The sequence below is a fragment of the Marmota flaviventris genome, chromosome 7 (genome assembly GCF_047511675.1).
Source record: "Marmota flaviventris isolate mMarFla1 chromosome 7, mMarFla1.hap1, whole genome shotgun sequence".
Classification (NCBI taxonomy): Eukaryota; Metazoa; Chordata; class Mammalia; order Rodentia; family Sciuridae; genus Marmota; species Marmota flaviventris.
The window spans coordinates 107,804,100-107,818,270 of NC_092504.1; the positions used below are offsets into that span (position 1 = coordinate 107,804,100).

At 37.5% G+C, this 14,171-nt stretch overlaps 1 protein-coding gene across 5 annotated transcripts in view; it reads left to right on the forward strand.

Moving 5' to 3' along the window:
• The window catches only part of LOC114085504 (broad substrate specificity ATP-binding cassette transporter ABCG2-like), a 68,413-nt gene that overhangs the window by 11,392 nt on the left and 42,850 nt on the right, over window positions 1-14,171 (forward strand). The window contains exon 1 of one of the 5 annotated variants that reach the window (XM_071614555.1): window positions 3,311-3,328. The exons of the other annotated variants lie outside the window; for them this stretch is intronic. The gene's annotated coding sequence lies outside the window, so the exon portion shown is untranslated. Of the gene's footprint in view, window positions 1-3,310; window positions 3,329-14,171 lie in introns of those variants that run through there. 5 annotated transcript variants of the gene reach the window in all.

Here is a 14,171-nt window from a genome sequence, read left to right on the forward strand (position 1 = left end):
GGTGAAAATTCCTGCTCTATGAGCTGGGCTTGTAGGACATTTTAATGCTAAATTGTTGAAGTAGTACTCCAGATATCCACATACCTGGCTAGGGATATTTGGTTGCTTTATAGGAAAGCCCTGGAGGATTTCTGGAAGGGTTTATATGGGTTTACATTATTATTGAAGTAGTTCCTGTTTTCATTGGCTTCCCAGTGCTATTGGAGATTTTGAACACAAATGTATGAAACTAACTTCATGAATGATAATTCTTTTTTGTAAGCTATATAAATTCTGTTCATAGATCTTGTTAAATTTTGGGGGATTTACCGCATTTATTTTGCTTGAGGAAGAAGATTGAGTTTAGCTAATAATGGACAGTTTTACAAAAATAGAAGCATTTTCTTTTAGACTTTGCCACACTTCCATTTTTTATAAGTTTGTTTTTCCTAAACTGAAGCATATGGTACTTTTGTTACTGAGCCTGCAGAATAAGAATCAAGCAGGAACACTATATTGCCGTAACAATAGAGTTTTATTTTTATTCTCTGAAACCAGGGAAGCAGCAGGTGAGGACAAAATTCCCAGGCAGATTCCCTAAGAGAAGTGCACAGCTTTTATAGCATCTCTAGGGCAGGCAGGGACTTTGTCTTCTTTGTGTCATTACATGTAGGTGTGAAGTCTTAGTTGCACCTGAGCTTACCTTCATCATGGGTCTTCATGAGATGCTTATATCATTATCACCTTAGGTTTCTGCACCAGGATGTGATTTTTTACTATGCTAATTAAGTAAAGGTTCTCATAGGTTATTATAGTGAGTACTTGGTGTATGCTTTCCCCCTTGTAATCAATACAGCCCCAGCATTGCATTAGAGGAAGATTCATAAGTCTTCCTGTGTTTGATGGATAATTAACTTAATGTCTGTTTTTCTTAATCTTTTCTGTCATGATATGTTTGAGCTCATTTTCTTGAGGACTGACCTAACAGAAATTTCTCACTTCCCTAGTTTTATTTTTTTTTAGCACTTTCTTATTTTTGAAAGAAAGATTATACTATCATAACATTGTACTCTTTTGAAACCTAGAAAAGAATTTGTTATAAGATATGCCAAATGTATGTATCTTTTATGGCTTTACAAAATTGCTTTATTTATAAATAAACTGATAATGGGAAATACAATTTAAAATCATCACCTGCATCACCAATATGGTAGCCCCAGACATACATGGAAGTTGAATTGAAATCAAGTAATGTTAAAAATTTAATTTGTCTGTCACATTACCATTTCATGTACTAAGTATCTACTGAATGTATTTAGATAGTGAACAGAATATACTTTCCCTTATTTTCTTTCCCTATGTGTTACTGATGAAAGTAGAAAGATGCAAAACATTATATGAGCTGCTTTGGGCAATCTTTTTTGTAGACTTCTTTTTATAAATGTAGAATAATATTATTATAAGTAATTTGTTGTGTACTTTGTGGATAAAAGGAAATTGATAATTTTAACTTTGCAAGTTCCATGCCTCTAGCTGGTCCTGCCTAATCTCTACAGTTTCAGACTTAGCTCACAGACTCATTCCTTGGCCTTTTTTGTCTGTAGTGCAGGAAGAACATTTGCTTTCCCCTCTTGAGTGTCTATAGGCACGTGAATTTAACTAACAAAAACCAGTTTGGTTCTATGTTGTGGATTCCTCAATTCTTGTCTTCCTGAAAGAAAGATTCCAGTCAGGATATACAGCAAGAATAAGCAAGTACAAAGGGCTTATTTAATGAAATGAAAGTATACTTCAGAGGATGTAGAGTGGGCCATGCCGGAGAAGGGGGTTTGGCCTTTTTTCTTTTGCACTGTGGGTTTTTATAGGCTGCCACCCCCATGAATCCTCCAACCCATGAATTTTTTCTTTGGGATGGTTACAGTCATTTCCTGCCTTGACTCAGTGGGCTTCCATCAACTCTGCCATGTCAGAAATTTTCCTATTAGTACTTAAGGGAAAGCCATGGGGAGGTCAAAATCACAATATGAATAATATCACAGTGAATCAGGGACATCCAAAGGACACAGCCTCAGTGTTCCGCACATTCTCACCAGTTGGAAAGTCCCTTAATATGGTTCCATCCAGTTCTTTTTAGTTTTAAGGAGGTGGCATCTGGCTGTGAAGGAAATGGTTTATGAATAGGGTTCTCTGTCACCCAATGTAAAGTTCTGTCACTTAAGATGTAGTGAGCCCTATGCTTGCTCCTCCAACTCCTTGCACGTGTCTGCCTAACTATCTACTTTAATATGATTAGGAAGAAAACTTAGCCATAGATAAAAAAAAGTGAGACTCAAAGTAGCGTCTAGCCCATGTCCTGTGCAGGAGGTGGAATTTGGGTTTCCTCTGCTGCATTATGGGCTGGCTGCGAAATAAAGCTAAGAAAGCAAAGAAACCACAGGACACAGGAAGTAATTTTAGAAGATGGGGATAGGACGGCTCTCTGATCTTAGGGATCAAGCTTCCCCACTGGAAAGAGAGAGCAAGAGCCCGAGTTCTCTTTATTTACGGGGAAGCATCAAAGATTTTCCATGGAATGTTCTTTTGTCAAATGAGGTAGGAGGTGGGCTGTCCAGTTTCCAGTCTCCCTAGCCAAGCAAAGACAGAGGTCACATGCATTGCACAATTCATTGAGTGGGAGGAGCCACAAAATAGTTTGCAATGCCAAACCAAAATCTTCCTGGCTCAAATAATTTTTGGGTGGTGTCCCACAGTACTGTTTAGAATTTGGGGCCTATTTATCATCTTAATAATGAAGGGGTGCTGGGAGAAGGGCACTTATAGGAAAACAAATCATTTTGATACCGAAAGCTCTGGCCTTGTCCCTGATGCTGATCCAATAATATGGAAAAAGTTTTGAGAAAAAGGAAAAAAAAAATCCCTTTTGCTAGCAAAGAATACACAGTAGACTTCTATTTCAGAGGCTGTGATTCTAACTGCCAGGAGGAACAAGAGATACACAAAGGCTACCCTCCAGCTTTGCCCCATCAGGAGTCAAAATTCATTTGTAGCCTTGAGAGGTAGCTATTTCTTAGAACCTCCAGTGCCAAACCCTAAGACTGGATTCCTTCATTCCTGGTGGTCTGTGAGCCAACATACAGAATCTCAGCTTTGGATAGGAAGAAGGTTAATCTTACTTCCTCTGTGGTTAGGGAGGGACAGAGAAAAAAAGAGGAAGGGAAAAAAAAACACACCACTTTAAAAATAAATTGCAGTGGCAGAGCAGCATGCAACCGGCCCCTATTACGACTGTAAGATGAGTGGATCCTTAGGACAGTGGATATGAGACGTGATAGTTTTGTGAAGATGTCTGGTAAGAGTTACTCTTCCCTGATTACTCCTGAGGGGAGGGATTTATGGCAACTGAGTTCTTTGTGGAAGCTCTGCTTTTAGGCAAATCAAGGATTTTTGGATTTCGAGCACCTTAAACACAAAAGTTACTCCCAAACTTACCCTTCCTAGACTCGGGACTAAAGGCCGTCTGAGCTTCCCTAGGATGTATCTGATGAACTCTAGACCATGTGAAAATCTAGCTGTGTCCAAATGTCTAAAACTATTGAGAGTAAGAGAGGTGCAATTAGAATGTCTTACTGGAAGGAGGAAACTGGAAAAATAGGAGTGATAGGAAGTTGAGTTATTTACAATGAAAAGTTGGGACAATGCTTGACTGAAGGGAGCAGTTATGATCATTATTGGAGAGAAGGTGGAGGGTTGGAAAGTCACTGACAAAGAGCTTCCATATGGGTTTTAAATCACCACAATTGCCAAAGTGTGAAAATGTTAACATTGTGTGTGACAATTTAATCCACCAGTGCAGATCTGAAAACAGATCTATCAAACATGGGTCTGTATTGAAAGGTTCCAGAGAATTCTACCTCAAAATATTTCTCCTTGATATTTGGGTTTTGTGTGAGATAGGAATTTAGGGGATACAGAAAAAGAAAACTAGATTGAGTCTCAAAAGAGAAGCACCCATGAACTTTTGGAATGCAGGAGATACCCATGAGCCTTTGAGGTGCAGAAATTGCCCATGAACTCTTGCCACTCATGAGCTATCCAGACTGTGCACTTGGCCTGTGCTCTTGACCCATGTCCTTGCTTACACAAAATAACATTAGGGCCATATGCAAAGATAAGGGAATTGGTGCAAAGTTGTGTAACTGCTCCACCTCTAATCTCTCCCCTAGAAACTGTCCCTGTATGAATGGACCCCTGTTATAGCCAGAGATTGCTGCTTCTCTCTCTGGAGATGGCCTACATTCTCCTTTGAATGTGTGTTCCTTGCTTTATTCCATAAGCTTCTCACTTTTGAGAAAGCCCACATCGTTTCTTGAATGTGCCATGCTTCCTTTGTCTGTGTCTCTGACTGGCACATGCTGAAATTCTTTGCCATCCTGTAAGCCAAGAACCCTACTAGTCCTGAGTGGAGGTTACCTTTTTTGAAACTCCTTGAACCTCTGATGATATTTGAAGTTTAAGACAATTGAAAGCTCTTTTCCTTTCTCTGATTATTCTGCAAATATAGTATAAATTTAAACTTTTCTAAAGCATATTTACATTTATTTTATTTTTTTTTAATTTTTAATCTTTATTTATTCTTTTTAGTTACATTTGACAATAGAGTATATTTTGACATATTATATATATATGGAGTATAACTTTCCATTCATGTGGTTATACATGATGTGGAGTTATACTGGTCATGTATTCATATATGAACATAGGAAAGTTATGTCTGATTCATTCTACTGTCTTTTCTTTCTATTCCCATCTCCTCTCCCTTCCCTTTATTTCCCTTTGTCTAATCCAATGAACTTCTACCCCCCCCCCCCTTATTGTGTGTTATCATTCACATATCAGAGAGAACATTTGGCCTTTGGTTTTTTGGGATTGGTTTATTTCACTTAGCATCGAAGTCTCTAGTTCCATCCACTTATTGGCAAATGCCATAGTTTCTATTCTTCTTTATGGCTGAGTAATATTCCATTGCATATATATAGCACAGTTTCTTTATCCATTCATCTGTTGAAGGGCACTTAGGCTGGTTCCATAACTTAGCTATTGTAAATTGCTATAAACATGAATGTGACTGCATCACTGTAGTGTGCTGATTAAGTCCTTTGGGTATAGACTGAGGAGAAGGATAGCTGGTCAAATGGTGGTTCCATTCGAAGTGTTCTGAGGAATCTCCATACTGCTTTCCAGAGTTGTTGCACGAATTTGCAGTCCCATCAGCAATATATGAGTGTACCTTTTCTCCCATATCCTTGTCAATATTTATTATTACTTGTATTCTTAATATTTGCCATTCTGACTAGAGTGAGATGAAATTTCAGTGTAGTTTTAATTTGTATTTCTCTGATTATTATAGATGAACTAGTATCAAACTAAAAAGCTTCTTCACAGCAAAGAAAACAGTCAAGAAATGAGCAGAGGGCCTACAGAATGGGAGAAAATCTTTGCCCCCTGCACATCAAAGCATTAATCTTCAGGATATATAAAGAACTAAAAAAACTTAACACCCCTCCCTTCAAAAAAAAAAAAAAAAAACAATAAAAACAAATAACCTAATCAAGAAATGGGCTAAAGAACTGAACACACTTCACAGAAGAAGAAATACAAATAGTATATGAAATAGTATATGAAAAATACTCAGCATATTTACATTTATAAAGGAAGTTTCCATTTCTAACAGTGACTTCCCAAGACAGTCCTTACCTTACCATACATTTCCTCCTTCATCTTCCCCAAACTTGCTGCCAGAGACCCAAACTATATTCCTTTAGCGTAATTCCTATGTGTATGCAAAATTCCTATGTGACCGCACATGAAGTAAACTTTTTCTTTTCTTAACTGTTATCAGTTTTTTTTTTTCTTTTTTGAACCTCCAGCATGCAAACCTGTGCTCTACCACTGAACTGCACTGAATACACCTTCTCCTCAGTTTAATTTCCAGGAACTCAGCAGGAGAATTTAGAGGGAAAGGGGAAAGAATTTTGCTTTCCTAAAACAGCATTTAAGAAAACCTAAGAGCAACATTAATGCATAACAAAAACCCAGAGAGGGTGGAGAGGCTCACCATCCAAGAGCATCTTATTCATTATTCTTTGTTCAAATAAAAGTTTATCTCTTTGAGCCCTTGAATTTGATGTCCTTCCTGCCACCACCCAGACCCATGCCCCTTGTCCTAGCATGTCTGCCCAGATTTTTTTTTAATTTTTATTGTTGGTTGTTCAAAACATTACATAGTTCTTGATATATCATATTTCATACTTTGATTCAAGTGGGTTATGAACTCCCATTTTTACCCCATATACAGATTGCAGAATCACATCAGCTACACATCCATTGATTTACATATTGCCATACTAGTGTCTGTTGTATTCTGCCCAGATTTTTGATACTAGCTCCCTACTTGGTCCTCATTTCCACACTTGCCTAGCATTCTCCATAACTGATATCATGAGCATCTCCTGATTAAAAGGCCTCAAGCTTCTTACTGAGTGTATATATCTTCCGTGATCAAGTCTCTTCCAACTTGTTCAAAATATTTCTCCAGATGACAGTTGCAATCATATGAGGTCCTAGAGCACCTGAGTGGATTGACTTCAAAACTACTTACCAGCGGCCTTGAAGTACATAGTCAATCCTGGCTGCTTTAGGGTGGATCTGTCAAATGAAAGACAACATGGAAATGAAAACCAAATGCAAGGGATAAATTTTGGAATTTAAATTTACATTTTGTATTTCTCTTCCTTTCTATTTACAAGTTGAAGGAGCCACCTGACAGTGACTTGAGGCCCCTAACTCCTTGTCAGGATTACAATCTCTTGATTTTTTTTTTTTTTTTTTTTTTTTTTTTTTTGAGAGAGAGAGAGAGAGAGAGAGAGAGAGAGAGAATTTTTTAATATTTATTTTTCAGTTTTCGGCAGACACAGCATCTTTATTTTATTTTATGTGGTGCTGAAGATTGAACCCAGCACCCCGTACATGCCAGGTGAGCATGTTACTGCTTGAGCCACATCCCCAGTCCCACAATCTCTTGATTTTAACCTCAACCAATAATTTAAGGAGGTGCTTAAGCAGGAACCCAATGGCTCTGAGGCAGAATTCAACTCTCCCTAAACTAGAATCATCCCTAGGGAGGAAAAAGGTAAGGCCCTGAGCTCTTGGCCCGAGATGGCCCTCCTTTATTGCAACTAGTACATAGGTTTAACTGGTGTTAAGGTTTAGATATGAGGTCCCCCCAAAGCTCATGTGTTAGACAATGCAAGAAAGTTTAGAAGTGAAATGATCAGGTTATGAAAACCTTAATATAGTCAATGCATTAGTCCTCTTAAGTGGGTTAACTGGGTGGTAACTATAGGCAGGTTTAGTGTGGTGGGACGAGGTAGGTCACTGGGGGTATGGCTTTGGGATGTATATTTTGTTTCTGGTGAGCTGAGCTCTGTCTGCTTACTGATTGCAATATTTGCATCTGTAGCGGCTTTCCTCTCCTTACCCTTCTGTTGTGATGTTCTGCCTCATCTCTAGCCCAGAGCAATGGAGTTGGCCAGCTGTGGTCTGAGACCTCTGAAACTCTGAGCCTCAAACATTTCCTCCTTTCAATTCTTGTCTTTGTGTGTAGCTAAGAACTTAAGATCTACCTGGGTACTTTTTTTTTTTTTTTAAACCTATGTGTTATTTTCTTTGTATGATACCTGAAATTTGCACTCTGGTTAGAAAAGAGTGCACAATATGGTAGAAAGTAAAATGTAGAAAAAATGATGTTTCTAATGCAGATTATTGTTATTATTATAGGTATAGCAGGATATAGCGAAGGAAAAGGTCTAAACTTTTCAAAAATGTGAAAGTGTGACTTCACTGTTTAGAATGTGACAAGAGGGGAGGAGAGGGTGGTATATGTAAGTAGAACCTCAGGAAAGATGTGACAGGCCCATTTAAGATTAGAAAATTTCAAAGGAGCTCCAAGTTGTTTTTTTCCTCAGCCCCCAACTATTTCTTGCTAACTTGTTCTTTAGAGTATTTCCCCCATCCCAGCTTCCTACAGGCAGTTATCTTGTGCTGAGAATGGAAGCCCCAAGTGCCGCCAAAGCACTGACCTGGCACCAGTGTTACCAGATTCCTAAGTCTGGACAGATCACTGTCCTCTGTCACACTATGCCAGTCAGAGTATTAGAAGTGGTAAAGGGAAGGAAAAGAACTTTAATTACTATGACCATGCTGAGAAGAATACATGTAGGAATACAGAGACCAAACCAGTCTTTAAGGAGCTGAAGGAAATTTTGAGATTTGGTAGAAAATTGTTACAAGAATAGGGTTGGAGGCATGTGCAGCTGATGGGTTTGCGTAGCTGAAAGAGTAAGTCATCCTGGTCAGGCCGTGGTCTGGTTGTTCATTATCTCAGAATTGCTTCTGTGAAGCTCTGGAAAGGTCATAATCACTTGAGGAGGTGGTTTCATTTTTGTCATGAAATGATTACTCCTGCTTAGAGGGACAGTCTCAGTTTTATCATGGGGTAATTGTTCCTGCTTAGGGGGGCAGTCTCAGCACAGGGTGATTTGTTCTGGGAGTCTCACTGGTGCTTGAGGGATAGTCTCTGTCCCTTGTCACAGAAATTCTTGTAAACTAGGCCTGTTTTTCCTGAAATCTGAGGTAAATGTAGAAGGAAGTGACTCAGAGGAATCAAAGTTAAAGAGGCAAATAGATTTAGAAAGGGGCAAAATGGAGTTAGTAAGGGATAATAAATCTGGAATTATCAGTGTTTAGATGAATATTCCGAGTGATTAAAATGACTACTTGCAGAGCAGAGAAGGGACCTAACCCCAAATTCAAAACGATGAAGGAGACAGAGAGGAAGTGAAAGCAGAGGTGCCAAGTTTTTCTCTTGCTTTAGTTACATATTGGGTATCTGCATGCCCAAGGGAAGGATCCCTGCTTTTAGCCAAAGCAGCTTCTGATTCTCTGTTACCCTAGGAGGGTGCAGCCAAAGTTAGAGCACTGAGGTTGTCTTGTATCTCTTGGCTCCCACAGTCTCACTGAATGGATATGTGTCTATATCCTGGCTTTTTGTACCTATAAATTGTAATGCTTCTGTGAGATGAGTGAAGGCACATTAACTGTCTTTCCAGATTTGGTCAAACTGTCATTAAATTCATTTTTCCTTTTTGTAGGGTTTTCTCTTATAGCTGATGTAGGTAGATGACCAAATCCAGTCAGTCAGAACCCAAATTCAGGCCTCTATTCTGGCCACCAGTAACAACTCATCATCCATTTGGAAGGGCTTTTCAAGTTGGCTAAGACCCATCATCAACACAGCATGAGTAGGCTTCAGGGATTGGAAGGTGGGTTGCAAAGTTTTTTGGAGGCTTTTATCTAAGGACTCCAGGTCTTGGCAATGGGTCTGGGACACAGTGAGAAAATTTCAATTAGGATGAGCAGGAACTTTGGAAGCCAGCAAGCAACAAGAAGGTGGGCAGCTGATATCTGTCACATGGAAATCTAGATGTGATGGATATTCTTCTTTACATAAAAAGATTAGTCTAATCCAATGAGAGCTGTGTATGTGACCAGAAAGTTGTTACCACAGGAGAGATTACTGTTCATTTGAAAACAGTTATTACCTTTTTTGAGTCACCGAAACCCAGTGTACTGGATTAATTGGAGATTGGGGACTTTGAAGTTAGCATGATGCTGAGACATTGTATTTTCTTTATTTTTAGTTTTGTCTTAGATTAATGCATTGCCCTATATTAGTGAGAGAAATGGACTTTGTTTCTTTCTTTTCCTTTATGCATGTTTTTCTGGTTATATAGCATTTCAACTGGATGTTTTGCATTTGTTAGACCAATTTAATCACTTGTTACTTTTTTGACTGGAGAATTATAAAGGCCCTATATCTCTTTGAGGAAGATTCCTAGCCAGGAACTGAGCAGCTGCTCAGTATGTGAGTTATAAATTTAACCCAGTTACAGGGAGGGAAACTCTACACATGCTTCTAACACTGTTACTTTATTTATATAATTATTAGCCCACTGTTTTGCAACAGCATGGGTAATCGTTCTTGGGTATTTTAGTTCCAATTGTTGTCTTTTATTAATGGGAAACCTCAAAATGTCTAATTTACATCTTGAGTCAATGAGGTATTTAAAGTTAAGCAATTGTTAATTCCTTGCATCTTATCAGATCATAATGGAATGAAATCAGAAATTAATATGACAAAACCTACAGAAACTACATAAACACATGGAGATTGAACAATGCTCGTTTGAATGATGAATTTTTGATAGAAGAAATCAAGAAAGAAATTAAAAAAATTCTTAGACTCACATAAGACTAGTGATACAACATATCAGAACCTCTGGGACCTGATGAAGGCGGTTCTAAGAGGAAAGTTTATAGCTGTGAGTATGTATCTGAGAAATCAGAAACATTCCAAATAAATAGCTTAATGATGTATCTCAAGTCCCTGAACAAGAAAAACACACCAATTCCTAAACCAGTAGAAGAAAGGAAATAATTAAAATCAGAGCCAAATCAATAAACTTGAGAATGAAAAGAACAGTACAAAGGATTGGTGAAACAGAGATTTTTTTAAAAAATAACTATTTATTTATTTATTTTTATGTGGTGCTGAGGATTGAATCCAGGGCCCTACACGTGCAAGGCGAGTGCTCTACTGCTGAGCCATAACCTCAGCTCCCCCGAAACAGATTTTGTTCCTTGAAAAGTTAAACAAGATTGATAAGCTCTTAGCCAAACTAAACAAAAGGAAAAGAAAAAAGAAAAAAACAACCAAACAAAAAAACGAAATTAATAAAATTAGAGAGGAAAAAGGAGAAATCACCACAGACATCTCAGATCCAGCAGATCATATACTCTAAGAAATTGGAAATCCTAGGAGAAAGGGATACATTTCTAAACAAATAAAATGTGCCAAAACTGAATCAAGGAGACATAGAAAACCTAAACAGATCAATCAATAACTTGTAATAAGGTACAAGCTGTAATAAAATGTCTTCAAACAAAGAAAATCCCAGGACCAGATGAATTCTCAACTGAATCCTATGAAACCTTTAAAGAATAACTCCTCAAATTATTCCATGGAGTAGAAAGAGAAATAAAACCTCCAAATTCATTCTATGAAGCCAGTATCACACTTACACCAAACTAGATAAGGACACATCAAGAAAAAAACAACAACAAAAAACTACAGACCAATGTCCTAATGAACATAGATGCAAGAATTCTTAATAAAATATTAGCAAATTGTGTTCAACAACAGATTAAGAAGATTGCACACCATAACCAAGTTGTTTTTATTTCTCAGATGCAAGGATAGTTTAATATATGTAAATCAATAAATGTAATTCATCCCCACATAGATAAAAATAAGGACAAAATCACTTGTTAGCTCAATAAATGCAAAGAAGAGCTTTTACAAAATTCAGATCCATTCATGATAAATACATTGAAGAAGCTAGGGATAGAAGGAACCTGCCTCAACATATAAAGTTTACATATGAAAAACCCCAAACCAACCTCATAGTAAATGGGAAAGACTGAAAGCATTCCTTTAAAATTTGTGACAAGACACTGTCACCACTATATTTAATATAGTCCTAGAAATCTAGCCAGAGCAATTAGGCAAGAGAAGGAAATGAAAAGGATGAAAATAGGAAAGGAAGATATCAAATTATCACTGGTTGCAGATGATATGATTCTTTACCTGTAAGATCCAAAAAGCTCTACCAAAAGATGCTAGAGCTAATAAACAAATTCGGCAAAGTAGCAGGTTGCCAAATCAACACACAGAAGCCAATAGTTTTTCCGTATACCAGCAGTGAATCTGCTGAGAAATATGATTCCATTCACAATAGCCAAAAATTACATACATACATACCTAGAAGTAAATTGACAAAGGAGGTGAAAGACCTTTACAATGAAAACTGTAGAACATTGAAGAAAGAAATTGAAGAAGACATCAGAAGATGGAAAGACTTTCCATGTTCATGGATAGGCATAATAAATGTTGTTAAAATGGCCCTACTACCAAAATTCAGTGAAATCTCCATCAAAATACCAATGGCTTTTTTCATACAAAAGAGAAAAAAAGTCCTAAAATCCATTTGCAAGAATAAAAAACCTGGAATAGTTAAAGCAATTCTAAGGCAAAAGAGCAATGCTGGAGGCATCATAGTACCTGACTTCAAGTAATACTACAGAGCTATACTAAGAAGAACTGTATGGTCCTGTTATAAAGAGATACATAGATCAGTGGAGCAGAATAGAAGACACAGAGACAAACTCACACATCTACAGTTATCTGATCCTTCACAAAAGTGCCAAAAATGTTCATTGGAGAAAAGATAACCTTTTAAACAAATAGTGCTAGGAAAACTTGTTATCCTATGTAGAAGAAGAGAACTAGACCCTTTCTTTACCCTTCCCCAAAATCAACTCAAAATGGATCAAATACCTAGGAATTAGACCGGAAACTATGCATCTCCTCGAGGAAAATGTAGAGTCTACACTCCAGGCACAGAGAAGGACTTTCTCAACGGGACCCCTAAAACTAGGAAAGAATGTGAAGAGTATCCTAGTGGGATGGCATCAAATTAAAAAGGCTTCTGTACAGCAAAGGAAATGATTGGGAAGGTGAAGAGAGAACACACAGAATGGGAGAAAATCTGTGCTAGTTACTCTTCTGCCAGAGGATTATATCTAGAATATATAATGAACTCAAAGACCTCACACCAAAAAATCCAATAACCCAATTAATAAATGGGCAAATGAATTAAACAGACACTATTCAAAAGGAGAAACACAAATAGCCAAGAGTATATGAAAAAATATTCAACATCTTTAGCAATTAGGGAAATGCAAATCAAAACTACACCGAGATTTCATCTCACGTGAATCAGAATGTCAGTCATCAAGAATACAAACAATAAATGCTGGAGAGGATGTGGAGTAAAAGGGACACTTTTACACTGTTAATGGGATTGTAAATTAGTACGATCCTCATGGAAATCAATGTGGAGATTCCTCAAAACACTAGAAGTGGAACCAATATATGACCCAAATATCCCACTCTTGGTACCTAAAGAATTAAAGTAATTATATTACAGGTTTCCAGAGCTCCTCATTTTTTCTGACACAATACTCCAATTGTATCTCCCAGCTGAGATGCATACCCATTTATAGCAGTACAATTTTACAACAGCCAAACTATGCAACCAGTCTGGGTATCCATGAACAGATGAATGAATAAAGAGAATGTGGCATATATACACAATGGTTTTTTTTTTTCCTACCATAGAGAAAAATGAAATTGTCATTTGTAGGAAAATGGATCAAACTAGAGACCATTATGTTAAGCAAAATAAGTCAAATTTAGAAAGTCAAGAGTCATATGTTTTCTCTCAGATGTGGAAACTAGAGAGGAAAAAGGAAAAGAACGATGGGGCATATCTCATGAAAATCAAAAGGAAATTAGTAATGAGACCAAGGCATGGTAAGTGAGGAGGGAGGGAGGAAGTGGTTGGGAATGATGTTGGTCAAATTCCATTGTTATATGGTGTACATATATAAATATGTAACATTACATCCCATCATTATGTACAGCTACACTGCACCAATTAAAAAAAAATGCGGGGGTGGGAAGGAAAGCCATCACTAGATGTGTTCCTTGACCTTGAAATCAGAATGATGAGCCAAAATAAACCTCTTTTCTTTATAAGTATAAAACAGAAATAGAAACAAAAAATAGAAACTAACAAAGTCAAACAGTGTGTTCCATAGTTCTCTTAATATATCATAGGAGGTTGGAAAGATCCTCAGTGGTTGAACATGATGCGGGGTGGGGGGTGGCAGTAGAGGTGATTGCAGGTGTTGGAATTGGCGTGGGGAGATAGCTTACAGTGTTTTAAAAGTAAAGGTGCAAATTTCACGTATTACTGTGCCTCCTCTTTCATTCCTTCAGGAGAATGGAATTTTGGCTAATTATTACCATTCATTGTGTTCACAGATGAAAACTCAGCTATTTACCTTTAATATCCTATGTGCCAATATTTAAATGGTTTCTTTCTTTTTCAGTTTCCAAAATGAATAGAGAGTTCTAAATGCTAAATTGGGGGTATAAAAACAGCTGTTCA